This window comes from Tympanuchus pallidicinctus, unplaced genomic scaffold (genome assembly GCF_026119805.1).
Source record: "Tympanuchus pallidicinctus isolate F22 unplaced genomic scaffold, pur_lepc_1.0 scaffold15, whole genome shotgun sequence".
NCBI lineage: Eukaryota > Metazoa > Chordata > Aves > Galliformes > Phasianidae > Tympanuchus > Tympanuchus pallidicinctus.
In genome coordinates, this window is record NW_026294669.1 from 5,095,504 (window position 1) to 5,122,056 (window position 26,553).

Genomic DNA, 26,553 nt, shown 5'->3' on the forward strand with positions numbered 1-26,553 from the left:
GCTGTGATGTACAGCATAGCCAATAAATTTGCCAAATGAAGCACAAAAGCAGCAGATTGACAGAAGAAATTCATGACTAGGTTGTGAAAGCACAGGGGGACACAGCCCCTACAGCTGTCCTCCCACATGTTCTCAAAGATAAAGAACATCCTCTACAGCTACGCCAAAGGACATTGTGTGCAATGGATGCCTTCATCTGTGCATATTTTATTAACAAACCTTCATGTGCAGATTTCCTGCTATTAACATGAGTTTTTCCACTGTCACACTCCAAGCAGCATTTGGTGTCCTGGACTGGAAAAAGCCTATGGTTTGCATCAGACTCAGCATGAAACCACATCTGTGGGCTCATCCCATGGATGCACAATGCAGATGTGCTCCTCATCACCCCTTCTGTGGCTGCAGGGGCAACTCCTAGCAGAGAAAAATCCCCTCATACTGGCTAGCAATGCAGAACCTGAGATGTTTACAATGATTTCCACATGAATTATGAAATGCTACCCATGGCTATTTCACTGGTTCAGTTAACTCATGACAGTAGACATGCCACCACATTGGAACAATGTACAGACAGATGTGGTAGGTCTCATCCTAACATTGGGCTGCATCATAAATTTGGGAATACAGCTTAGTCACTTACTCTTCTTTGCCTTGTCTCAGAATAAGCTATCTTTTCATGCCAGTATCTTCCTTCAATTTGCAGGAAGGTAGAAAGAAAGCAGAAGTTACATCAGTTATGTAATATCAGGGTAGTGAAGCACTGGAACAGGTTACCCAGAGAGGCAGTGGATTCCTCATCTCTGCAGAGACTCAAGATCAGGTTGGACCAGGTCCTAAGTAATCTGATGGAGATGTAGATGTTCCAGTTCCTTGCAGTGGAATTGGACTTCCAACTAAAAAAAATTCTATGATCATATGAATAATATATATTTTATGAAACCTTAAGCTTTTGACAAAGATTTCAGACTTCCTGGTAAATCAGTGCTTGACTAGGCATGTGTCCCAAAAAAAAGACAAAGCCAAACTGTTTTACCCCCCAGTGTGCCCTGTGATGATGATACAGGGAAAATTGAAGTTGTTTATGAAGGGATAGAATAATTTTGTATAAAGACACGTGAAAGATGCTTGACATAGTAATCCATTTTAGAATATGGTCAAAGCTAAATGTTCGACTAAATCCCATAGGATCAAAAAAATAATTGAATCAATTATTCAAAAATTATTGAAAAAGGTGTTTTGCAACAGCTAAATAGGTAAAAATTAAACATTTTAAATTGCAAATAGCATAGCATTGTTTCTTAAAATTTATCAAGATTAACTGTTGCCTCTGTTCTGGCTACATAATCCTAACCCAGCAGAGCAGATGCGTATGGTAGAGAAGGTGGTGACATTCTGTGTTACATTATCATCTAATTATTCAATAAAAGAATTAGAAGGCACAGTTGAATGTAATTCTTTGGCAGAGCTAGGGCTTATGTTTGCCTGGCTTCGCCACACATTTAACAACATGAGACTACACCTCTGCCAGGCACTGGTTGATGAAAATTCTCATTCCCTTCATTTTTGTCCTTTCCCCAGTGTTTCCATGGAATTACCATGCCAGCAGGATCAGGTGATGACTAGTTAATATGCTGCAAAATGTGCTGCTGTCGGGTTATAATTTTTACTGAGTTTTATTGCTTCATGTCTTTTGTCTGGGCAGAAACTTCTCTACAGTGCTAAAGTTTCCATTTTATGTTTTTCCAGGCAGGACATTTCTTTAGCTACACCTATGCATTTTTGAGGGTTTGAAAAGGAGCTCAAATGCTGTTTCAGGTCAGTTCATTCTTATTCGAACAAAGGGAGATTTCCAGCTTTCAGCATGTCTTCGTAAATTCATTTCTCACAAAGAGTTTCTATGGAGTAATCAACAAAGCAGGCATTGTCTCTTTTTAAGTATCTTTGTAGGGATATTCCTTTCTAGTTTTGGCAAGGGACTTGCTTAAGAGTTGCCAGATAATGACCGCCTAAAGAATATTAATGTTTTTAGTTCCTCCACTCGATTATCATTTGAAGGAATATGTCAAAATGACAATAATAGTAATAATAATAATAATAATAATAATACCAGAGCTATCTTTTTAAAAAGTTTTCTAATTTTGATTGCAGAAAATATGAAACATCTGAAAATTGACACATCAGGAGAATGTATCATTTGAAGGCTGCTAAGTAATATAAGTTTTTGTCTTTAAGTAGGCAGATGGATTTAGCAGTAAGAAAATTTTTCTAACTATTTCTCAGCAGTAAATGTTCTCAACATTTGGGGAATTAAGAATTTAGAGCATTTGTGAAAAGGATTAATTTTACTAAGAATTTTTTAAGCCCACACAAAATCTTCTAAAAATGAGATCTTTTCTTGCAAATGGGAATGAGGAAAGAGCCATTTCCGTACACACTGAGCTCCCTGCCTCCCACCAGGCTGCTGGTGGCCATGACATGGAAAGTGAGAAGGCAGGGAAAGCAAATCTGCCACTTTAAGAAGAATTGTGCAGATCCAGTTTCCATACAGACCAAACAGAAAGGCCATGTGCCCTCTCATTTCATGGGCAAAAATAAAAGAAAAACAAAACCAAGGCCATAAAGAGGTCATCTTCTCATTTTGTATTTTAGATGAGATTGTACTCCTGTGTCACTCCTGACAGCAGTCACAGACTGTCATCAGTCATCATCTTCTCCCATCTCCTTTCCCTGAAACACATCTCCTATAATCCACCTCCTATAATTACTTTCTGACTATACACATGTTATGTTAGAAGTTTGAGACAGACTGAGGAGAACTGCCCAGGCCAGTCTGATCTTCTCCCATCTTTCCTGTCCTCTTCATTCTATCTTCTAATTCTAGGTAAGACTGATCATATCCTAGTCCAGGGCACTAATAGTGGCTCTCCAAGGTAAAGAGGAGAGAAAGCAGAAGGAAATGGAAGAGCTGGAAGCCCATCTTGCACTCCAAGCAGACAGATAAAGAGCTCACCCCCTTCGCATCACTTAAACAGTTCTTATCCTTGAGCAGGTTACCTTGAGCTTTATCTGGATAAGTATGAGTCTTTCCAGAGAGTGGGCTGAAATTTTGCATGTACACAGTAAAAAAAATGTATGGCTACTATGTTTTCACAATCATTTATGATTTGGTGTTTATTAAGTTACTATCAAAGCACCATGTTGTAATATTTGTTTTGTATTTTTATTGCATATAATACTTCTTCTAATAGCATTGTTTCAAAGATATAGAAAGTTAAATGTGCCTATAGATAATCACAATCTCCTTTTGTTTTTCATATAGATAGCCATCATTTAATTTAAGTACTTAGGATTCATTTTCTAAAGCAAAACAAGATTTTACAATTGATACATTTGTGCATTGTGTATATTTGGCAATATATTTCTGCAGTAGTCTTTGAACTCAAGTAGTTATTATGATAAAATATAAAAAACAGTTCTGCAGATGCTGTCTGATTCATATCTACTGCTATTTAATAAGTATCAACTCTACCAAACTATAGTTATTTAAGGAACAAATCCTTCAGGTTCCTTTGAAAATTTCTAGCCTTAAAACTTAGAATGGGTTTTTGTCAGAGCAAAGCTAATGCTTCATCTCTTCTAGGTTATTAAGTTTTAGTCTTACACTACCAGTAAGTACAGTGATAGGTACATAGAGAGGGCAATTGACTGTCTCTAAAGGTTAACTGTCTTCTGGCTGAAAATGAGTACAATTACTCACCAAAAAGCAAATGACTAAAACCTTCATCTGAGGAGTTTTCAAATGTAACCGGAATGGACATTGTGCAACTCTCAGAGGATGGGATTTATAGAAGGAAATAAAAAAGCATCTAAAGAAATGAAACATTAAAGTGATTCATGACAATGTTCCAAAACAAATGCAGATTATTTTGGCTTTGGGAAGACAGTACATTGTTTACCATCCTTTCTGAACTTAGTTGCCTCAAAGCTGCATTAATTTGTTTAGTTGTGAGGTGAGGGACTCAGGGAAGAGTGACTGAGGGTCACTGCATGGATCAGTTCATCCCTGTTTACAATGCCATGAGAAAACATTATTTACCAGGTTGAACTAAGCATTGAATGTTTTTCATTTTGGGGAAAGCCTGACTGCATTACAATCATTGAAAAGTCTAAGATTTAATTCCAGGGAAGTAAGATCAGGTCAGGAATCTGCAGGTGTAAGAGTTGTAGGAACTTTGCTGGCTTGCCCCACTGAGCTGCAAGCTTTCAGAACTGGAAATAACACTGTGGAGAAGTGCAGCCTTGCTCTCACCTCTCCAGAAGCACTAGGTGATCTTAAACCATCGAAAGAAAACACAAATGAAGTGGAAAAATTAGTAGTGAGCTGTTAAGATAATTGAAATGTGTATTTTTTTTCCTCTTCTTCTTTCTTGCATGTTAAAGAAGAGTTCAGCATTTCATCCCTAAGAGGCCAGACAAGCCCACTGAAGCACAAGTGAGGATTATTTCCATGTAATTCTGTATTACATTGGAATCAACTCTTTACAACAATTGATAATGGCAGGACAAGGGGAAATGGTTTTAAGTTGAAGGAGGGAAGATTTAGGTTGGATTTTACAGGGATATTCTTTTCTATGAGAGCATTGAGGTACTGGAACAGCTGCCCAGAGAGAGGCTGTGGGTGCCCCATCCCTGGAGGTGTTCAAGGCCAGGTTGGATGGGGTCCTGGGCAGTCTGGTCTAGTATTAAATGTGGAAGTTGGTGGCCCTGCATGTGGCAGCAGAGATTCATGGTCTTTGAGGTCCCTTCCAACCCTGGCCATTCTATTATGCTATGATTCTACGATTTCAGAAATGGATGTTTTCTGTCTCTCCAGGACGACAGGGCGAAGAGAGGGAAAGTCTGAAGAGCACAGAAACACACTGCAAGCACAACGTGTAATTTGGACAAATAGAAGTGCTTAGTTCTGTTTAATGTGGTAAGTTCTGTATTATTTTCAAGTCTTAATTTATTTTTTGTCACTGTCTTGCTCCAATTTATAGGAGGGAGATGAGGTTCTTTTAATATCTGTTTACCCGGCGTGAGATTAAGAAACAACGGTTCATATGTTGGTCCGACCAGTTTATTACAAATCAGGGAGACGGGGAAGGGAAGGAGGGCGACAGAAAAGATAGGAAAGATCTGCATAAGAATTGCGTAAAGCGGGGAGAGTCACCAGCAGGATCCAGCAGCGGTCCGGTTGCACGGCGTTTGAAGGTCCGAGGCAAACGCAGCAGGGAGGGGGAGCAGCAGCGTGGCCGGCCTTGGGCAGCAAGCAGGTAGCAGCAAGAAGTCGCAGAGCCAATCTGGAGGAAGCAGCAGGACTCAGGTAGAGCCCGTCAGGATGCAGAAATTCCGTAGTGAGGAATCTGATGGCAGACATCTTCGTTCTTCTTCAGCATCGTGGTAGAGCGCAGAGCAAGTCCAAGAGTGAGAGAGGCAGGTCGTGAGGCTTCTCATGGCAGAAACCTCTTCTTCATGAGGAATCTGTTGCCAGAAAACCTCTCCTCGTGGTTTTCGGTTCCTCTTTTTATCCTCCTTGTTCTCCTGCCTACCTGACAAGGATGGGCCTCGAGCAAGAGTCATTGAGTACCCCCTGAGATGGCCATCATCCTGAGATAAGTCCACACAAAGGAGCACTTCACAGCTATTTAGCTGCAGCTCATCTCGCTCTCGTTGCCCCTGGCCTTGCCCATCTGCGTTCCCCACACAAAGGATCTCACAACCTTTGCCCAGGACTTGCCCGGACTTGTTCATCTGTGTCCTTCAGACAAAGGATTTCTCAGTCCTTGCTCGGGACTTGAACAAGTCCATCTGTGTCCCCAGCAAGCTTTGGGACACAGGCGTTAACAGAACAATCTCTCACAGTCACTAAGTAATCTTTTAAATGGGAAAAATCATAGAGTTTTGTCCAAAGCCAAACATTTCTATCTACAGAGCTAGAGTGCTTTAGAACAGGTCCCTTTTCCAGGTGTTATGAAGCAGTGAGGAAAATCAGACCCCTGAGGTCAGTTAGGCAGTGGGGTGGGACCTTCTTTCCACCTGTGAACACGTGTGCAAGATTTTTGGGCATTGCAATGCAACACATTCACGCGCTCTGGAGAAAAGCTGACCTCTTGCAGATGCAGCTGGAAGCAACAGGAGAGGTGCTTTGTATGTGTCTTATGGCATGTCACGTATTGCTGATCACAAAGACCGAAATCCCAGCAGTCTCAGACTAGATGTCCCAAATTAGCAAACTGTTTTGTTTTGCATCTGTTTGTACTTCAGCCTCCTGTAACAGAATTAGTAGGCTACTGTCCTGCCGTTGTAGCATGGAGGTGAAGATCAATGGTCATTCCCCACAAAAGGGGGAAAATAATGACTGTGGTTAGAAAGTCAGTGTGGAGATTAGCAGCTCTGTCCTCAGCACAGTGTTTAAACCTTGCTGGTAAATATAAACAACCGCACAATTAACAGCGGTGCTGAGATAAAATATTGACTAGCTGTACTCATTAAAGTAGCCCTGATTGATCTGTGCACCAAATGAGTCCAGGGTCCTGTGGAAATATGAGCGTGCCGTGGTGTAATTAGAGAGCACATCAATATAGTTCATGAGAGCAACAGAAAAGATTGTCCAGACATGTTGACTTATGAATGCTTGGCATTGCAATTATTAACAACAAATGTTAATAAGTTATTAACATTCATATTTTGCATGTGGTGGGTATGAAATGTAATGGAAAGCCTTTCTAACATTTGTGTCAGGTATACTTTGGCAAGACATGGGCCTAATCAGTAGGTAAGATGCGTGCAGGTGTCTTTCAGCTTGGCTTTCCTGGGACCCTAAATTTGAATTGCTGCTGGGAGCACTGTTTTTCCAATCACAGAAAACAAGCTGAGAGGTTTAAATTAAAGCAAACTTTTCTGTCAAGAAAGAAAATTCAGAGAAACTGAAAGTATGGAAAAAAATCTGAATAAGAAAGAGATTGCAAATAAACCTACCCCTTTCTCAGGGACTTGGCCCCATTTCTGAGCATTGGGTTCCTCCTAGAAAAGTTTGTTGACAGCAGCCATAAAACACCCCATGGTGCCATCAGATGTTCCTGCATGGTCTGGATGTTATGTGCTTTGTCAGTTACTGCCCGTGGTTCCCTTGCTCTTGAACTAGCTAGTGAAATTGCTGATCGCTGCTCATAGAACATCAAGAAAACAGAGTGCTAATGCCATTTAAAAAACAGCAGATTATGTCAGGATGCAGAGGAACAGTAGCCTAAGTGGCATCATCTTGTGAAAGCACTCTGGCATGCTGGGGCTTATTGTCCAGAAATGCCTTTTGTAGGGCTAAACTATTTCCTCAGCTTGCAAACTAAGCAGAGGAGAGGTTTTCTTTTCATTCAGTTTTCCGTGAATGTGAGTGGAACAGAAAACCATGAGCTTTGTAGTGACGCACATCTCATGATTTCGAGGCCAGATGACTGCACCAATGCAATGCTGTGTGCACTGTCTGAGGGGACGTGTCGTGCCAGCCATGAGTAACAGCACCACTTTTAGACATGTTGTGTTTGTCCTATGCTCCAAGAGGCAGGGAACTGCTCATCCAGCTGGCTAGCATGAAATTAAAAGCATCTAAGACCAGGTTTCATAGAGAAACTCTGGTTTTCACTGAGCAATAAATAACTGAGGTTAAAAATATTCTTCTATTCCACTGGCAGCAAAGTTCTTTTTTTCTCTGTGAACTATATACTTTAAATGTTACAGCAAGCGAAGGTAAAGGTAAAGGGTAACTCCTCTCTTAGTTTTCAAAAATTATCATAATTTTTAGAGCTCTTTTCTTAACAGTTGAGTGCTGGCTCAGTATCCTTTGTTTTTCTCTACGTCTAATTGATTTCACTTATTTAGGCACAAGCCATAGCAGTTAGCTCTATTACATACCTGTCAGCTTCAATCCCGTTCCTCCAAGTCATGCACTGTCTATGCTGCTACGTACCAGAACCAGTCAGAGGCATCATCTGGATGCACAAAATCTGCAGCTGATTTGGAGCTATCCCTTTGTATCTTCTGGCTTTAATTAACAAAAAAGTTTTGCCTTTTCCTCTCCTTTTCCTTTATTTTTGATTGATGTTAGCTGACCCACAGGATTTCACATGAAACAAAAGGTTTTTCCTAAAGCTCCTTTGAGCATATGTCATGTTGTTTCCTAAATTTATTAACAGCTCCATCTGTTTGGCAATCTTCATTTTCAAACATCATATCATAAGATATTCAGGAACTGTAAAAGGTCATTTAAGTGTTAAAGCTTTGTTCTCTCTATCTAGAAGAGTTCTGTACCCAGCTATCTCTTGGGCAATATATTTTAATAAGCCTCTAATGCCAAAGTTAATTATCTGAATCTGAAAATTCAAGCTCCTAAGCATCCTTTTCCTGCTTTGCCTCTAAAATATGGAGAAGTATCTCATGTTCTTAATTACAGTTTGTTTTCTTTTGGCCATTAGCCACACATTAGTAATGTTTTTAGAAGCAAGTCATTTTGCAGCTTATGTGACCAGTATCAATTATTACTAGTTTGTTCTGTCTGCTTAGCATGGAACCCCAGGGCTTCTGCTGGTGGGACATGGCTCTGTGCTGGCCAGGGTTGAAGCTACCTGCTGAGAGACCTCTGTGAACAGAGGAAATCTCAGAATATGGCACATGGCCACAAAGATGCCTACGAAGCCGTTCAGTTCAATATTTCATTGCTGGCAGTGGCTGTTCTCAAGTAGCAAAGGAATGAGAACGCACCTGCAGTTCAGCCCTTCTGCTCTCACCCTCAGCTCAGAGATGTGGCAGCCACATCTTGTGCAGATTAGCCCCAGAAGTGCATTTCTTCCCTGTATTGGTTTAATTGCTCTTGAACCTTCCTATGACTTTATTATCCATAACACCCTATGATAGTCAGTTCTTCAGTTTAATCAGGACTGCACGAAAAAAACTTTGACCTTTGCCTATTCTTAAATTAAACAAATTAATTTGTTGCACACTCCCAAACTCTTCTGTTGCAAGAAATAGTGAATAATTGCTGCCTATTAACTTCTTCTGTCTTGTTCATAACTTTCTCCCATGACATCCCACCTCATGCATTGCTTTCCCAAGAAGATTATGTTAATCTATTTAATCTCTCCCCACATGGAGCCTGCTCCTATATGCCTTTCCTAGCGCTGCCACATACATCACATTGATTGAATAACTATCTACTTGATTTCTAGTGTGAGTTGGATCAGTTGAACTGTATAAAGTCATCTCTATGTAATGTATGTAAGAAAAACGTTTCCAAAATCATGTTTTGATGTTACTTCAGATACATTTTTAGATGAGAGATTGAACTAAAGCTCTAAACAGAGTCCTGCTGTGAATACACACATTTCCATGGAGCAGTACTTAGGTTGCTCTTGTAGGAGACAGTTTCACGATTTTCATTTCGAAAGTTTTAAGTCTGAGACATGATACATGCAAGAGAAACAAGACCCTTTAATTGTGCATTCGTTCCCTTTATTGGGCAAATAAAGTCCTTTCCCTCATTTGCTGCTCATTAGCATGGGCTAGGCATCAGGCTGAATTGTTCCAAGAGCAGTAAACCCAAGATCTGTGTAATCAGGAGCCTTATAAAGAGCTGTCCACTGAGCAGGAAAGGTGATAACCTCTGTTATAGAAGCTAATTTCTGATGAAGGCTTCTGAGGATTTGTAGTAATTATATTTGAAACAGTTACTTCTGCTTAAATATGGTTAGGAATCTGATCCCACAAACTAGTCATCTCTTGGTGACTGGATATTGATTAAAAATGGATGATGTTTCTTATACAGTCAACTGAGAAGATGCTCTCAAGCTGTTCCCACGTACTTTCACAGCTAGTGGAATAAAAAGACTTACTGTAAGATGTTTTGGTATGGAAGTAAAGATGGGAAAAGTTTCAAGACTGGCTCTGGAGAAAGCAGTGGTTCTGTGAGATGACTACTGGAGAGATGGGCCCACAGTAGCTGTGGGAGAATTTGTGAAGTCAGAAGGTTGCTTAGGAGATCTTCCTGTATGTGTGCTGACAGCTGCTAAAGATGGGAGCAAACAGGGCTAGCTACTGGGCTGACTGTGCAAGCCTACCTGCTGGAGAGATCCATATTGCATGTATACATGTATACATACGGCAGGACCTTCATCATGATCAACCAGAGGGAAACTATGAGGCATTGGTACATCCATGTTAACATGGTTGTTGCCATCTACATCAACCTCTATCGGTGTGTGTGTGTTTATGATGTGCCTATAGGGAATGCACATTCAGTCTGACCACTGGGGTTGGAAGTATGAAGCTTCTGCTCACCTACTGGATTGAGGGACTCAGAATGATTTCAAAAGTGAATGAGAAAAAATTTTGTCAACTTAAAATTGCTGAATGGCCCAGTGAGTCTTCTTTTCTTGTGTGTGTGCATTCTGCATTTAGTTGTTGAAACTTACTTGGTTAAATCAAAGTTTCTAGCTATTTCAGCATCTTCAGGAGAGTGCTGATGGCTCACGCTTAAGGTTTTTGATATTCAAGATTAGAGGAAATTCATTGACTATTACTAAAGAAAAGCTAGAATTCAGTTCAGATCTATTGAATTAGTGCAGCTTTGATGGAATTGAATATGATGTTTCAAATGGCCCCAGAATCAAAGATTTTTACAATGCAAGCGTAGGGTTTTCTTTGGCTTTGTTATAGTGTACAATTGTACCTTTAAAAACATTGTGTTTAAAAACACAAATTAACCCATCCCTTCACTTCCCTCTGCTCGTTCCCAGCTAAGCTGCTTTAGGGGGAATCATCAGACTTGCTGTGATTATGTCAGAGGTATGAAAAGTAAATTACAGTCTGTGTGTTACCTGTTATTTTTACCAAATAAGAAACCTACAACTGAGTGGTAATTACCACACTGTCTCTACATTGTTGCGTCCTTAGAGGCGGTTAAATGATATGTTGTACTTTCTTGTGAATACTAATAACATCCTGAACAATTTTAGTCATTCACCTTAAGATCTGTCTCATGGAAATCGTTAGCCAATGCCCTACGTTATGGTGAAGGTCTGGCTGAATAGGACATCAGCCACTAGTGTTAGTAGCAATCTGCTGGGAAAATGACTCTGAGCATGTAAATGAGAAAGAAGATGCATTTCAGATCATCTTTGAAAACAAAGGAGGAATAAACTACCCAGCTGGGATTCAGTGGCATTTTCTGATTTGTGTAGGTCCTGTTCCCACCTCGTTACCAGCATGTGTGCAAACAGTGGCCATGCATTTTGTACTGATTAGCCTGACGCTTTGAAAGATTAGCTTGGTTTGACGTGTAGCAGTGAATGCGATTAGGAAAATAGGACCATATGTTATGAGGACCTTAGCTCGATAATGAGAATGGAGAAATATGAAAAGTGTGTTCCAAAGTCTCAGTGAAATGATACGTTTAGCAAACAGAGGCTGTCAAATCTCAACTGACTAGACAGAAGGGCTGTTACATGTAGTTATTACTGCAGAGGATTTACAGGATGTGGTGAGTTAATGGCACATAATTTCACAAAGCAAAGACAAATAAGTTAACAAAAACAGGGTCATCAAGAGTCTACTCAACAGAAAACATTGTCACGGTCACTAATCCCATTCAGCTATAACTTTTAAAGTTACAAATAACACATCTTAAAGGCAGAGCCTGCAGATCATGATAATTTGTAAGTTGTTTTAAAAATGGGAAAATGGGCATCAAATCAATGCGAACTTTGTGCACCACTTTTCCTGGCCAGTCATAGGTAGAAAAATGTGTCCTGAGTAGCTCAGACTGTTCTTCAACATTTTCATCCTCTATCTATGAATTCACTTTCTGTGCTACCATTTAGTACCGTGCCTCTTCTTTCCACATGAACAAGGATGCTGGCCGTGTCTACACACCTGCATACGAGAGTTTTTTAAGATTTGTGCATTGATTGTTCCCTGTTAAACTCGAAGTTTGTTCCTTTTGAATATCACCATAGCACCATTATTTTATTTTATGTTTTATTTAATTTTATATTTTTCTCCTGGTTCAATTCCACAACTCATTGAGATCCTTTTGAATTTGAATACTGGCCTTGTTATAAAAGAAAACAGTTTTCTCTGAAGCAGTTTTTTAATGATCTGGTTTCATCTCCTACCCATTCCCCTATTAAGTTCCAGTTGTTTGAAAGTAATTTATTTAATGATTTATTCCAATCTTTTTTTCTGTTAAGAGAGGCTAAGTGGATTGGTTTGCAAATCTGTCTCTTCTGTTTATTCAGTATGCTAAAGGCATTTGTAGCTTTCCAGTCTTCCTTTTCCTCACCCATATTCAGTACATCCTAGCCAACAAACTCAAAGTCAGAAAGAGCTACCTATCATAAGTAATCTTTTTGAAAAGCATTATCCAAAAGTGTACCATCTATTTACCAGGGTTGTTTAAAATCTGCATGCTTCATTTTTCAAAACATCAACAGCAATTCCTTTGGGATCAGACAAATGCAAACACTTGGAGAAAAGATGAAGTCAGCAGAAACCACTGGTGTGCTACAGGATTAACCAAGGATTATTAAATATTTAAAAGAGACTTTTTACTTGTTCAAAGTGATTGTACTTTTTCTCCTGTGATTCTGTCATTAGTCTTAAACACGGAGAAGAACTTTTTTTCTAACAGTTTTCTAATTAAAAACAAAATAAAAATCCTTAATAAAATAATGACTACTTCTTGAGGCCATCAGCTCTCCCAGTTAGTCATTAATGCCAAGGAAATGAGCCAGACTTGATTGTTATTGCTACAATGTATTGCTAATGTAATTTAGAGCTTCCTAGAAACAGATTTCTTGAATATATTGTAGTCCTCCTGGTCTACCTGAGAATCTGTGCATGAATTTATCCACATAAAAATTAGAATATGATCACAGTAAAGAAACTTAAGGAAAAAAAAAAAAAAAAAAAAAAAAAAAAAAGATATTGAAAACTGCAATGGAAATTATAAATCTGATTTTAACAAGACTTTTGACTTTTATATCAAGACTGTGTGACTGAACAGCCTGATCTAATGGGTGGCAATCCTGTTCATGGAAGGGACTTTAACTAGGTGATCTTTAAGTTCCCTTCCAAACTCAGCATTTCTATGACTTTCTGGCATACAGATGCTAGGCATGACTTATGGAAAGTGAGGTGCATTGACTCAGATTCCCTCCTGGTCTCAACAAAAAATGTAGAATACAGTGAATGATGGAGGGAAAAAAAAAAAAAAAAAAATCAATATGCTGTATACATGGTGAAAAAATGCAGAAAATCATGTGAAATTGTCTTATTTCAGTCTGGTGAGTGATTGAAAAATATCTCTTTCTTTCTGGAACTTTGTTTTAACGTGCTGGAAATTAAGTCCAAAAAGATCAGGATCCAAGAGACAGGCTGTGAAAATGATGATGTGTGTAGTGTACCTCTAGTGGAATCTCCTGTCCTTTCTTCCATGATTGTCACCTCCTAAATGAATGTGACAGCAGTAACCCAAGATTTGACCTGAGTTTTGCAGCTGGAAGCACTGTGTTAAGAACAAACTTCACAGTTTGACGTAATCTCTGACCTCGCTGTTATCCATGGCTATGTTCCTAGTGGCTTCCCCTGCTCTCATCCTGAGCCAGATGACAGAGAAGAAGTCAAATGATTGAAAACCCCATGAAACTGTTTGGTCTCTGGACCATGATTTCTAAAGTGTGACTGAAGTCCAAAGTCTTAATTACAGAGTACCTAAGTGTATCTCATGCTGCTACCAAGTAGCTCTGCTTCCCTCTGCCCCCAGGCTGGGCTCATCATTGAGGTTTTTAGGAGACCCACAGGTATTCATGATGGGACAGCACCACAACATGGCTGTCCTGCAGGGCTCACTACATGCTATGCTGTCCAGCTGAACCAGGGGGCTTATATCAGTATAACTACTTTCAAAACTAACACTGCTGGGTCAACGAGGTCCAGGAACTCCTTCAAAAAATGTTGTTGTTTTCTATTTCCTATTCTCTTTTATTATTTTTCCTCACTGTAAAGTGATTGTTTTCAGGCTGTTATGATGCATATTTGATGATGCTGGCTGATTAGCTTGAACTTCTATTTCTGCCTTTCCCACAAATGGGATGGGGCCTGATGCATCCCCTGCTCCCTCCGGCAAACAGCCTGGAGAGCTAACTACCAAGTGAGCACATGATGAATGCAAAGTATCAACCAGAAAAAAGCTTAATATAACAATAGGAAGAGTGTGAATACGTAATCACATCACAGCTACCTTAGCTTGAACAGAACAGAGTGACTGGTGATTAACAATCAGAAAATAAGGAGAAGACCAATTTTTGTAATAACACCCAGCTGCCTGTGAGTGATCATCTATGAGCAAGGCACATCTTTGCTATGTTGTCTTAAATCAGTACTCTTTCTACATTTTACAGAATTAGCTTTTAGAAGTGCTGCTGGTTCTCAATGCACACATACATTGTTGTCTCAGAGGCTGGAGGGGAGGACCAGTAGTACTGCAGTACTGCAGTATCCTTGCTGAGTGCCTGCCATCAGTGAACCATACTGCTGTATGATGCACATCTGACCCCAAAACAATGGAAGGTAAAGGAAACACTTCTATGAGCTACAGTTAACTTTGTCCCAAGGCCTAACAGTATACATTAAATGAAACAAGGCATAGTGAGAAAAAAGTTTCCCATGGAAGAATGGTACATCTTAGTTGGCACATTAAATTATGCTTCATTGCATTTGGTTTATTTGCTGCCTTGCTCTGAATATAATTTAAAAACTGGCAAGTCAAATTGTCTGCAGGGCCCCAGTGAAAAGAAAATACCTTAGAGAAATTCTGATTTGATGGACAGCATAATTGCTGGGCGCTTCAGGCTATCCAAGAGCCCAGAACCTAGATCACAGGCAAGATGGGAGATCTCTATGCAGTGCAGTCCCATCTGTAATTAGTTAGTGAGGGGGATTGTTTTCTGCATTTCTGGTATGTACAGAGTGATTTCTGCTTCACTGATGACTGTAAACATTGTTCTAAGTACTATTTTATGATCCCTGTAGGAATAACAATGTAAACAGCATAATTATGTTCACCTTTGAGGCATATCTAGAAACTTTGTTCTTCCAGAAGAGTGATAACAGAAATGAACACTGCTGACAAGGTAAACAGAGAGACATGGCAGCCTGCTTGTTAGAGACAGCTAATGCTTGAGGGAACTCTGCATTCAACTCCATTGCAAGAAAAAAATCTAAAGGTTTGTATATTTATCTCGTGCACATGTTGAGATTTATTCATAAATGTATTACTATATGGGGAAAATATTAAAAGCAATAAATTTTAAGATCTGTTTTCTTCTGGGGAAAACATGAAGACTTATGTCATGGTTTTATGATTACATATACTATTTACTATTAGTAAACGGTATTTCAGTATATATTTATTATGAGTACCATAGATCACATGCATATTGGTGTCAATTTTTACCACCCTCTTATAACACCAGCAGGATTCCCGCTGAGTAGATCTGCATTTGGAAGACACTCACTTCAAATCTTACCTTTGCTTTGTCTAAGCAGAGTGCAACAAAGCCTCCTGCTTTAACCTCTTGGTTGTTAGCTCTTCAGGGAGAGGAAACCTCAGGAATATTTCCTTTACAACTTGTATTTTCAAGGGCTTTCAATACTTGTGATAAACCTGTAGATAAGATTAGGGATTACTGAATATGAATGTGTCTAAATGCTTTAGCCTTGGCTAGTAAGTTCTTTGTTCTATTCCAAGCTGCCCTTTTGTGACTTTTGGGAGATGGACTATCATTTCTCTTTCTTACAGACGAGTTCCACCCATTGGAGTGAATTGGCTTCTCAATGTTTTTCAGTGAGGTATCATTCGAATTTGGCTAGGAATCTTAATATATTTTTGACTCTCCATTATTACATTAATTTGAGTTAATTGCATTTATGCGGCATGTTCTTTTTGATAGGCTTCAGAGCAAATGCTGGGTGTAAAAATCACCAGTCATGATACAGTGGTTTCCTAACACTTAAGACAGTTTCATAACAGAAGAAAAATTCTACAAACAGATGCTCTCGCTTCTCTGTAGATGGAGAATATAAATGTATTATTACTGTGGAACTTCATAGTGTAATTTATGTATTTGGTTTATTCATAAGTTATGTTCACATTTTAAGAATAAACATATTCAGTTTTCCACTGCAGAGAAAATTATTCTCAGATTTTAAATACTGCTTTTCATCAGATTAGTCTTGTTTGTAAGATAGTGTAAAGTAATAAAGGTACATTTTCCTGCTAAACGCATTTGGGGATGGAAAACACCTAGCAATAACAATAACAGCAATTCTTGGCATTACTGTAGCAACTTTCATCCAAAGATCTCCAAATGCTTTCCAATAAGTAATTAATTAGGCCTCACAGCACCCTGGAGAGTTAATTACAAATTATCAAGCATACTCTCAAACCATTTCCATTGAAATTATACTTGTTCCCTTTCCAGAAGAAAACAAAATACACTGGCTATCATACCATGACCTTTCACTCCCATGATTCATTTTGAAAATGTAATTAGATGAGAATTTGAACGTATCCAGTTTTAGGAAAAGCTAACATAATTACTACCTGACCACAAAACTCATTAGAATTTTTGGTTTCTTCAGTGAGATGATACTTTTTAATCTAACTCTTTAATAAAACTGTAACATCTATAGGAAAAAAAATTGAAATGCAACTGGATATCCCAGTAAAATTCCAGAGAGCTTTTAAATTGTGGACATCCATCTGTTCTTCCGTCACAAGAGTGTTTGGTTTTCAGGATGTTTGATCCAGACTTTGCTTCTGACACAGTCAGAAGGCAGAAGGACAAATCAGTGTTGCCTCCAGACTGAGCATCCCTCCAGAAATGTAGTGAGCTCCACTAATTCAAGTGCTGCAATCTGGGCCAGAGGAGGTATTTGTTAGAGAATGTTGTTTGCCACAGAATGTAGGAGGCAGAGAAAGGCAAAAAAAGGCTGAAATCTCAAATCCATTTATAATGGAAACATCCTGCATTTCCTGAAGCACTGAGTAGATACTACAAGATAATAATTCCTTCCTACCAAAAATCTGAAGCTGTAATTTTACTTTCATCACATAGAATCATGGGAAGAATTAAAAACACTTTTACTATGTCTTTTGCTGCAACATAGTGATTGTCTTGTTTTGATGTAAGATGAAAGTAGTTTTCTTGCATAATTTTCTGAAGGCAAAGAATTTTCTTCTTTTACATCCTAGTTTTGTAGGAAAGCAAAATAATGCTTGTTTGCACGGACAGAACTTGCATATAATTTGAAAAAAACCCTAGTATTTTATCAATGAAAATATGGTACAAATGAAAATATATCCGCATCTCATAGATTTCAAAGGCTGCATTAAATTAACAGTGAAGATCTATTTTTCCTTATTGCATGGGAACTGCTGAGTTACGGCCTGAACCTCTGATTGATCACCTGAGGCGAGCAATGAGTCAGCCAGAGGAGCACAGGTGAAGGCAATTCTCCTGTTCTGCCAGAAGACCTATTTAAGAGCTGGCTACCGGGGGGAAGGATTTCTTCTGGAGATCACCTCTGCTGGTCTTTTGTGAGTGAGCCCAGGATAGGGGTAAGCCTTCTATTTATTCCTTTTTGTTATCACAGTCTGCTTTGCCTAACTCTCTTGTTTATTTTGTGATTATAACATCCTAATATTCTTTGATTATACACTTATCTAGTACAAGTGTCTAAAAGCAATGATGACAGAAAACTTGCTGTGATAGATATGATAGAGGCTAATTGAAAATTTCCCATCCCTATTTTTGTAAGTGAAGATCTAAGTGTTAGCAGAAAGTGCTTAAACACAGATGTGACAAACCAAGGCAGTATAAAGTTGATGAAGTTCCTCCCCTTAAAAAAAAAAAAAAAAAAAAAAAAATTAAGAGGGAAACACTTATTAAGAAAATGAAAAGTTTGTGAGATACTATGAGAGAGCAGAGGGAATTACCTTCCCAGCAGATTTACCAACAACTAAAGACAACGTCTGGGAGAATAACTGAGGGCTCTCTATTTTAAGTATGTGATTGCAGTTGGTTTTGTGCCACTGCTTCATCCCAGCAGAAGAGAAAGCTAGTTTTTCAAGAGTGTTATTTCAGTACCAATTCAGTGTTCCTGTTGTTTTCTTTTTTCACATCCACACATGCAAACCCCGTTAAGTCAACAGATTTCTGCAGGTGTGTATGATGATTTCATCCCCAAAGTGGTTCAAAATTATAATAGAAATAGTTTAGGTGTAACCTCTATAGTTTAGGTGTAACCAAACTCATGACAAAGGATGCACGATTTAATTTATAATCATAGACTCCTTGGAGTTGGATGGGACCTTTGAAGACAATCTATTCCAACTCCCCTGCAGCAAACGGGAACAAGCACAGCTACATCATGTTGTCTGGGGTCTGATCCAGCCTTGCCTTGAAAGTATCCAGGAACAGGGCATCAACCACATCTCTATGCAACCTGTTCCAGTGCCTCACCACCCTCACTGTAGAAGATTTTTTCCTTATATCCAACCTAAATCTCCCCTCTTTGAGCTGGAAGCCATTTCCCCTTGTTCTGTCACCACAGACCCTGCTAAAGACTCAGTCCCCTTCTTTTCTGTAGCTCCTCTTTTGATGCTGAAAGGCCACTGTCAGGTCAGCTCTCAGCCTTCTCTTCTCCAGGCTACACAGCCCCAGATCTCAGCCTCTCTTCACAGGAGAAGCATTCCATCCCTTGCACCATTTTTGTCGCGCTCCTCTGGATGCAATCCAACAGGTCTATGTCTCTCCTGTACTGAGGATGCTGTACTCCAGGTGAGGTCTCACCAGCACAGAGCAGAGGGGCAGGATCACCTCCCTTGCCCTGCTGGCCATGCCTCTTTTGATGGAGCCCAGGATATGTTTGGCTTTCTGGGCTTCGAGGGCACATTGCTGGCTCATGTCCAGCTTCCCATCCCCTCTCCCCCAGGTCTTTTTCAGCAGGGCTGTCCTCAGTCCTTTCATCCCCCAGCTTTTCTTGGTAATGGGTAATTGCCTCAACCCAGGTGCAAGACTTTGCATTTGGATTTGTTGTACCTCATTAGGTTCACCTGGGCCCACTGCTCAATTCAGTTTGATTAAACTTTTAAGTATTTCTTGGGCTAAGGAAAATATGTAGAAACTCCTGTAGAGAAGTTTAGTGCTGGTGAAGGCATAAGGAGACAAAGAAGTAAGCCGTAGGAAAAATCTGAGCTGATATAATTACATAAGGGAACAGAGTTGCTGGTGTGTGCTGTAGCATAACCATATGCAAATAAGCATATTAACTGCTCAGACATTCTGTTTTTCAAACAAAAGCAGTATGGTAAGAAACAAGAATTTGTAATTACACTGTGTGGTAGAATTGAACTTAGGAATCTTCTTACAAGAAACCGCAGCTCTTAAGCAACTGTTACCAACATAAATTATACAACTCCTACAATTGAATGCTTGATTGGCAGTCCTTCCTATCGAAACATGGAGTGAATAAAATCTATCTGCCCAGCTGTATGTGCATGTCAGCAAAAGTATCACAGGGAGAACTAGGGTGATTTTATCTACTGTTCTGGGAGACAGCAGTTCTGCCTTTATTTTAAATGAATCAAGCCAATTAGAGTATGTTGACCAAACTTTTCTCTGTTTCATGTTTACTATTACTTTCAATAAGAGTAGAAATATTTTCCTATGTAAGAAATGGGCTAATGCTTGATATTTAGGATGATTTTAGACCATGAGTTCTCCTTTAATGTTGGTTTTGAAAAGAAACACTAAAGTGGGTCAATAGAGTGTTAATCTTTTGCCAGTAAAGCTCTTAATTTCCTTATAGAATTGAAGCCACTCTTCTTATCTTTCCTGGAATTTATCAGACAAAAAGGGGCAATTACGATTAGTACAATTCAGATTTAATATGAAGCACAATATCTAATATGGGAGCTCAAAAGGGAAGATAAAATCTTCTACATGTACCTGCAAGCAATATAGAAAAACTAAAATGTTATATTGGAGCTGCTCCAAAAGTAATGCCTCCTATTTTATGATGATGATACAGTGATGTCAAAGGAGGATATTGGTGGGATGGCAGTAGTGGTTGAATCTTATCGCTAATATTCCATGATATTTTGTTGCTGTGTGACAAATGGCAGCAGTGGGGCATTCTGACAGAATGGCCTTTGACATGGAAGTGCGTATGGAGAAAAGGTGTGGGATTCAATTCCTCCGTGCAGGAAACTACTGACGTACATTGATGCTTTCTGAACATTTATGGAAACCAACCAATGGATGTGAGCAATGAAGCAGAGAGTTGTGCATTTCAACAGTGGTGATAGTGAAATAAAACACAAGCCATATTCCAGATGGCCGTGTAAAATTTTATAAGGATGACATGAAGGCTCCCATGGTGAGAATGAACACTAAAGTTTGTGAGTATATCAGAAAACACTGTTTTGATCTGAGAATTCACTCTATTGAGTAGCGTTACTGTGCTCTTTGTACCTTTTGAAATTTTCATGGAAATTAACAGAAGGCATTACTTTTGGAGCAACCCACATGCATCCTTTAAAGATAAAATAACAGCCACTAAGCATCATTTCTAGTTTATTTTAACTATATATATTGGCAGTGTGAATTTATGTTTTTGAATCTATTTGTCATTAAAAGCCTAACTGTGGCTTTATCTTATTTTCCAATTAATGCACGAATCCAAAGGGAATCCACCTCTCTTTGAGAAGAAAGAACTGTCTACGGTTTGTTCAGAGCACACAGAGTCTGGACAAGAGGAAAGCAGAGGACTGTGGGCAGGACATTGCTCTGGGCAGTCCTATTGCTGAAGAAAAACTCTAAAAAGGCTTTCTTCAGGATTCAGTTTAGAGTAAAGCAATATCTGGACAAGGTAAAGATTTTCTTTTTAATATATTATAAATATATATCTTTGTTACCATTATTGTTATTATTTTTATTGTTATCATTTTTGTGGGAAGGAGGAAGGGAAGACACAGAAGTCATTTCAGAAGCATTATGAATGTTTTATTTCTGCTCTCGATGCGGACAGGAATTCTGGGTATTTCTGAACATATGGACCTTGATCTTCATAATAGAAAGCTGGATAAAGGGAAACATTATTTTTTTTTTTTCCTGATGAGTCTCTCCTGAAATGTTTCACGTGGTTAAAGATACATTGAGAATGGAAGCTGGCTTTGCTGTTGATGTAATTTTATGAGAAGGAAGTAATCAGCTGTTTTCATGCAATCTGATAATGAACTACAAGCTGTGTGAAATCTGCTTGCATAGTAGTAAGAAAGATGTACAATAAGCATTCGGAGTGATTAATTATCTGAGTAGGTTTGTATCCAATTTAGAAGCAAAGACTGACACAGTCAGAATATTCAGTCTGTCTGGAGACCAAACAGAAGTGTGAATGAAAGAAAATCGTTCAGCACAATATTTTCCACAATGCTCTTGAATTTGGTTTAGAATATTAAACTTCAGTAATGATTAGTAGTATGTACGTGACTCCCATTACTGTTAATGGTGAACATGTGCTTAACATCCTGAGTGCTATACCAAAACTTCACTGAAATAGCTTCTAAAGATGTCCAAAATGCTGTAGAGCTTAGAGTAAAACAGATTGCTAATGCCAACTAATGTGTGCAATAAAATCCATGGCAATGGCACACTGATTAGGATGTGTTTTTCAGAATCTTATCTTTACAGAATATTTAATCTTGAAAACCCAGTTGGAAAACACTACACTACACGGGGCACATCTTGCTCTCAGATATAATCAAATAAATCTATAGTACCTTCATACAAGTCAAACTTCTACAGCAATAAAACCAGTGAGAGAAGAATATACTTTGGTCATGTCTCAGAACAGTATTATGTTGATGCATTCTTGATGTGCAAATGTGCATGCAACCAAAGCTTAAAAATGAATCATTTTGTGATACATGCTCATTTTTATGGGCAATTTTTTAAAAACCAAGTGTATAGTTCTCAAGAAAAGCAAAATTAAAAATGGCAGATCTCAGCATGAATATTTTGAAACATGGGGGGAAGAAATTAAAAGTCTCTGCAAGACTAACTGACACTATCTATTGGCATCTTGCATCATTTCCTTGTGTTAATTTGCCTGGCTTTCCAAATTTTGTTTTTAAAGCTTCTGATGCCCTAAGTTTTTGAAATATAAAGAAGTTTGCCACTGCTGATATCACTCACTCTCCAATCCTTTTTTGGCACTTTGTGAACCACCAGGCCACTCCCCTGGCCAGTCTACTCCTCCCATCCATACCTTTGTGATTTGAGCCTCAGTGATTGACCAGCTCTTCAAAAAGTGATAACCATGGCCAGCAGGCACCTCACAGTAGTTACAGCCATTACTCTGTATCATTGAAAGCAAAACCCCACAGAAATTATTTATTAGGTTTTACTGAAAATAGCAAGCTGCAGAAAGAATTTAGGATAGAAGAGGAATTACAACCAGAGTGGCTTTCATAATGGAGCGTTTGATACTTGGAAGCGTGGGTGAAAAACCTCTCTACTGTTCCTATTTATTTGCAAAGAACTCTACTATTTCAGTGTTGTTTTCTCATGATCAATACCAGTTTAAAGACCTGCAGAGTAAATCCAGATGACGAGGGCTCAAAGTCTTGTTAAATTGCTGGCATTTTTTTCTCCTGGAACTGGCTCTTCCTTGGCTCGCAAATCAGGGTTTGCAGGAGCAGTGGTAGAAAGAGGAGTGATATATGCAGGGAATGTCTGGGGCTCTGTTCACTATTGAACGGGAGAAGAATGAGAAGAAAGCACTAAGAGAGGAAATTGGCTGTGCATGGGTGTAATTAATATGTGGCACAAAGCGGTAATTAAATGAAGAATGGTTTAGCAAAGGAATAAAGGTGTAGTATATATCTTCACAGAATAAACAGGCTGGGGATTTGTACGAAGCTCACATCCCTGTGGATATGTCTTTGCTACTACTATGTAAATACAAAACTAGGGTGAAATAACAAAAACTAGAAGGGTGTATTGTGACTGCTTGTCGCTGTGGATCCTTTGTTTTTGAAAATGGATACTGTTATGGAATAGCCTATGTGTTCACCACCGGTGATACTGCTTAAAAAGTTGCCCCCAGTAGAGATGATTAAGCCAATGAGTGCCCAAGGTATAAATCACGAGCTTGTTCTAAGTGCTAAGATGGCGCTAGTTAAGGAAACAGGGTCTCTTTATGTGCAAGTGAAAAGAAATGGTTTGGAGCAAAGACAAAGTACTTCAAGATGCTTAACAAATGTTCATTATCATTGCAGGTGAGGTGCTATGGAAATGTAAATACAAGCAAAAAACATTCAGCTCAAGCATTTGCAAGCAAACACAATACATACACATGCCAGGTACACAAAGCAAAATATTTACCAAAAGTGCAGAGACTTTATAACTCAGCTGAGTTCCAGCATATTAACATTCCAAGTAAAGATATTTATTTTAGTTGGAGTGCTGAGTATTCTAATAATGCTGATTATTCCAGTACTTATGCAACACTTCTGTGAATATATCTTATCATGAATGGTTTATTAAACTGGTTCAAATGGTCAACAGGCATTTCAAACGCATTTACTTGAACTTTAATGTTGCATGTTACATTAGAAATGGTTGGCTAAACATATTTAAGACATTTAGCAGTGTGAAGTGCTACCCAAAAATTCAAGCAAATGTGTTTTTAATAGTGGTTGATGTGTTATGACTATCCTGTGCCATAAATGTTATGTGTATTATTTCTGAGATATTTACACATTGCTAGATTCCATCTGTAGTACTTCTCTGCTTATTAAATTATATAAACAAACATTAAAATGTACCATAAGAGTCAAGCGTAAAGTTCCCTCTCAGATTTGCACAGCAGGTACCTGTTTGGATATCCCAACACCATTAAGCGTTCAGGACTCTCATGGCAGAAAATACAATCAAAATTACAGTTCAAATGAGCAATTGACATGTTGGCATGTTTATCTGAATTTTATTGATATGGAAATCTGAAATGGCAACCCTACCTATTTACAGACAGCCTTGGTGAAATCAGATAGGATAAAACTTAACATGTTAAGGCCAGCTCACGAGGATTGTGAAGCAGCATATGCTGGAGTGTTTCCTTATAGCTAGACTTCTTTATAAGTGATATGGGAACCATATCTATAATGAGAAATATGATATGTTTAAGTTGAGTTTGCCCAATTGTTCCCATAAGCAACTTCTAATTTTCACTTGCTTATGACTTTCTCTGCACTTACATTTGCTTCTGATTGCATAATTTAAACCACATTGTTTTGCATTTCATCTCTGGCTATAGTTAGGAGAAATTTTGGCAGCAGAGCTGTCCTGCATCAAAGAGGTTATTTTTGCTAACTTTGTAAGAAAAATGTCCCAAAGGGGAAAATCTTTGCAGTCTTAAGCTCACTCCTGCTCAGCAGAAATCAACATTGCTGGTGCTGGCAGCAGATAGAGGGTAAGCAAGAGGGTCTTGTTCAGATAATGAAGGGTGAGGAATGAGATGAATGGAAGGAAGGAAATGAAGGAGAGAGACCAAGTGAGGTCATAGGAAATGGAAGGGTTCTGGGGTGAAAGTAGTTATAAGAAAACTGATGACAATTTTAGGAGCCATAGAGAAGAAAGAATAGGAGTGATGATTCTGGTAAAGAGGAGACCTGGATCAATGAAAGGGCATCATCAGAGCAGGGATGAGGCAGGAGATAGGAAAAATAGCAGTGAGAAGAAACAGCTAGGGAAATGGAATTAAAAGAAAGAACTGAATTAGATGCACACATGAACAAATAACAGGCAAGCACCGGTGCACTCAGCTCACCTCTGGTTGGTGAATAGACCTGATGCTTGGTGCAATGTGAGTAAGGACCTTTGTGGAAAAGTGTGGTCTTGTATACTACACATAGGCACAGCTATGGAGTGTGTTGTAAAGCAAGTGCACAGAGAGGACACTGCAGTTCATAACTTCTTTATTGGCTGGCACTCACCATAGGCACACTCTTGAGGCACAGAAACAAGCCCGCTTACAGAGGTCGATCATAAGATGTCCCTCTTAGATGTGTCCCAGTGGCTCTATACCTGTGTTCTTATTTGTCTGTGATGAAAAAGATGAATCTGGATAATTCAATTCTGGAATGGATAAGTGTCAGAGAAAGGTCTCTGGATCTGCTAGGCAGAAAAGTCTGCAGGGAACACTAAGAGGATGCATTTTGTGGGGAATGAGATTGGGATAGAAGAAAGGACCTACCAAGAATTGCCCGTGGGGCTGTTAGAGCTGCTTCCCATCTGGTTGTATGGAGATGGAGGTGGGCTGTTACAGGTGTGCTTGGCAGCTCCCCCTTCCTCATTCTTTTCCTGGCAGGGATTGCAAGATTCTGAAATCACCCATATGGTGAGGTGGAGAGGTTTTGTGTCTGCAGTTGGGAGTGTCCACAGTTCTCTGTTTGCACAAATGAGAAAATAGATCTCATTATCTGGGCAGTGAGTAATCATTTCCATGATTTTACTTAATATAAAAGATCTTACTGCATTTTGCACAGTCTGAATGTCCTTAAATGAAACTTTTATCTCAAAAGCCTGCAATATTTCCAACCTGGGAAGAGACCCACTGAAAAATGAATATTAGATCATTTCAGTACTGTCTCCAGATCTGCTTAGCTCTAAATTATAAAATTTGTGAATTAGCTACTGTCTGTTTTCAGTAGTTTTCCATTACAAGGGTCAGGCACCAGAGGAAATAGTTTTCTAAATCAGAAAGGAATATTAAATGACACCACCGATAAGTATGAACAGTGGTGCAGAAGATATATTGAGTAATGTGTTAGGTTGATAAATGATAACATTTATTTGCAATTTGAGGATCTGACCCAAGTGACACTCATTAGCTCAGCTTGTGTAGAACCGATTAGTTTTGTAAATTTATTATTTGTCTGGTGCTATTGGAAGAAGAGTCTGTTTAATTGATTGGAAATCTGTTTCATTTCAGCAAATATTACGTATTCTGTTCTTAATTGTATTCTGTTGTTTCCTCCTGAATGTCAGGGAGATTACAGTCTATTACTTGAGTGGGGGAGTGCTTGGCGCCTTACTAACAGACTGTACCAAATGCATTAATCCATACATAGAGAGGTGGCTTTCAATTACCTACTGGGCTCCTTTGGAATACAAGTGGCTCACAGAATCATAGAATATTAGAGGTTAGCAAGAATCTTTGGAGGACAGCTGGTCTAAAACAAGGTTGGATATTAGGAAAAAATTCTTCTCAGAAGGAGTGGTGATGTATTGGCACAGGGTGCCCAGGGAGGTGGGGAAGAATCACCATCCCTGGAGAGGATCAAGAACCATGGATATGTGGCACTGAGAGACATGAGCAATACTGTTGGTAGATGGG

General features: G+C 39.0%; 1 protein-coding gene across 1 annotated transcript in view; it reads left to right on the forward strand.

The window, feature by feature from the left end:
* Positions 1 to 26,553, forward strand: part of LOC128077358 (von Willebrand factor D and EGF domain-containing protein-like) — a 287,642-nt gene that overhangs the window by 25,910 nt on the left and 235,179 nt on the right. The window contains exons 13-19 of the mRNA XM_052676473.1: positions 1,579 to 1,612; positions 1,747 to 1,815; positions 4,874 to 4,975; positions 14,490 to 14,658; positions 15,188 to 15,314; positions 15,890 to 17,710; positions 20,841 to 21,024. The gene's annotated coding sequence lies outside the window, so the exon portion shown is untranslated. The remainder of the gene's footprint in view (positions 1 to 1,578; positions 1,613 to 1,746; positions 1,816 to 4,873; positions 4,976 to 14,489; positions 14,659 to 15,187; positions 15,315 to 15,889; positions 17,711 to 20,840; positions 21,025 to 26,553) is intronic.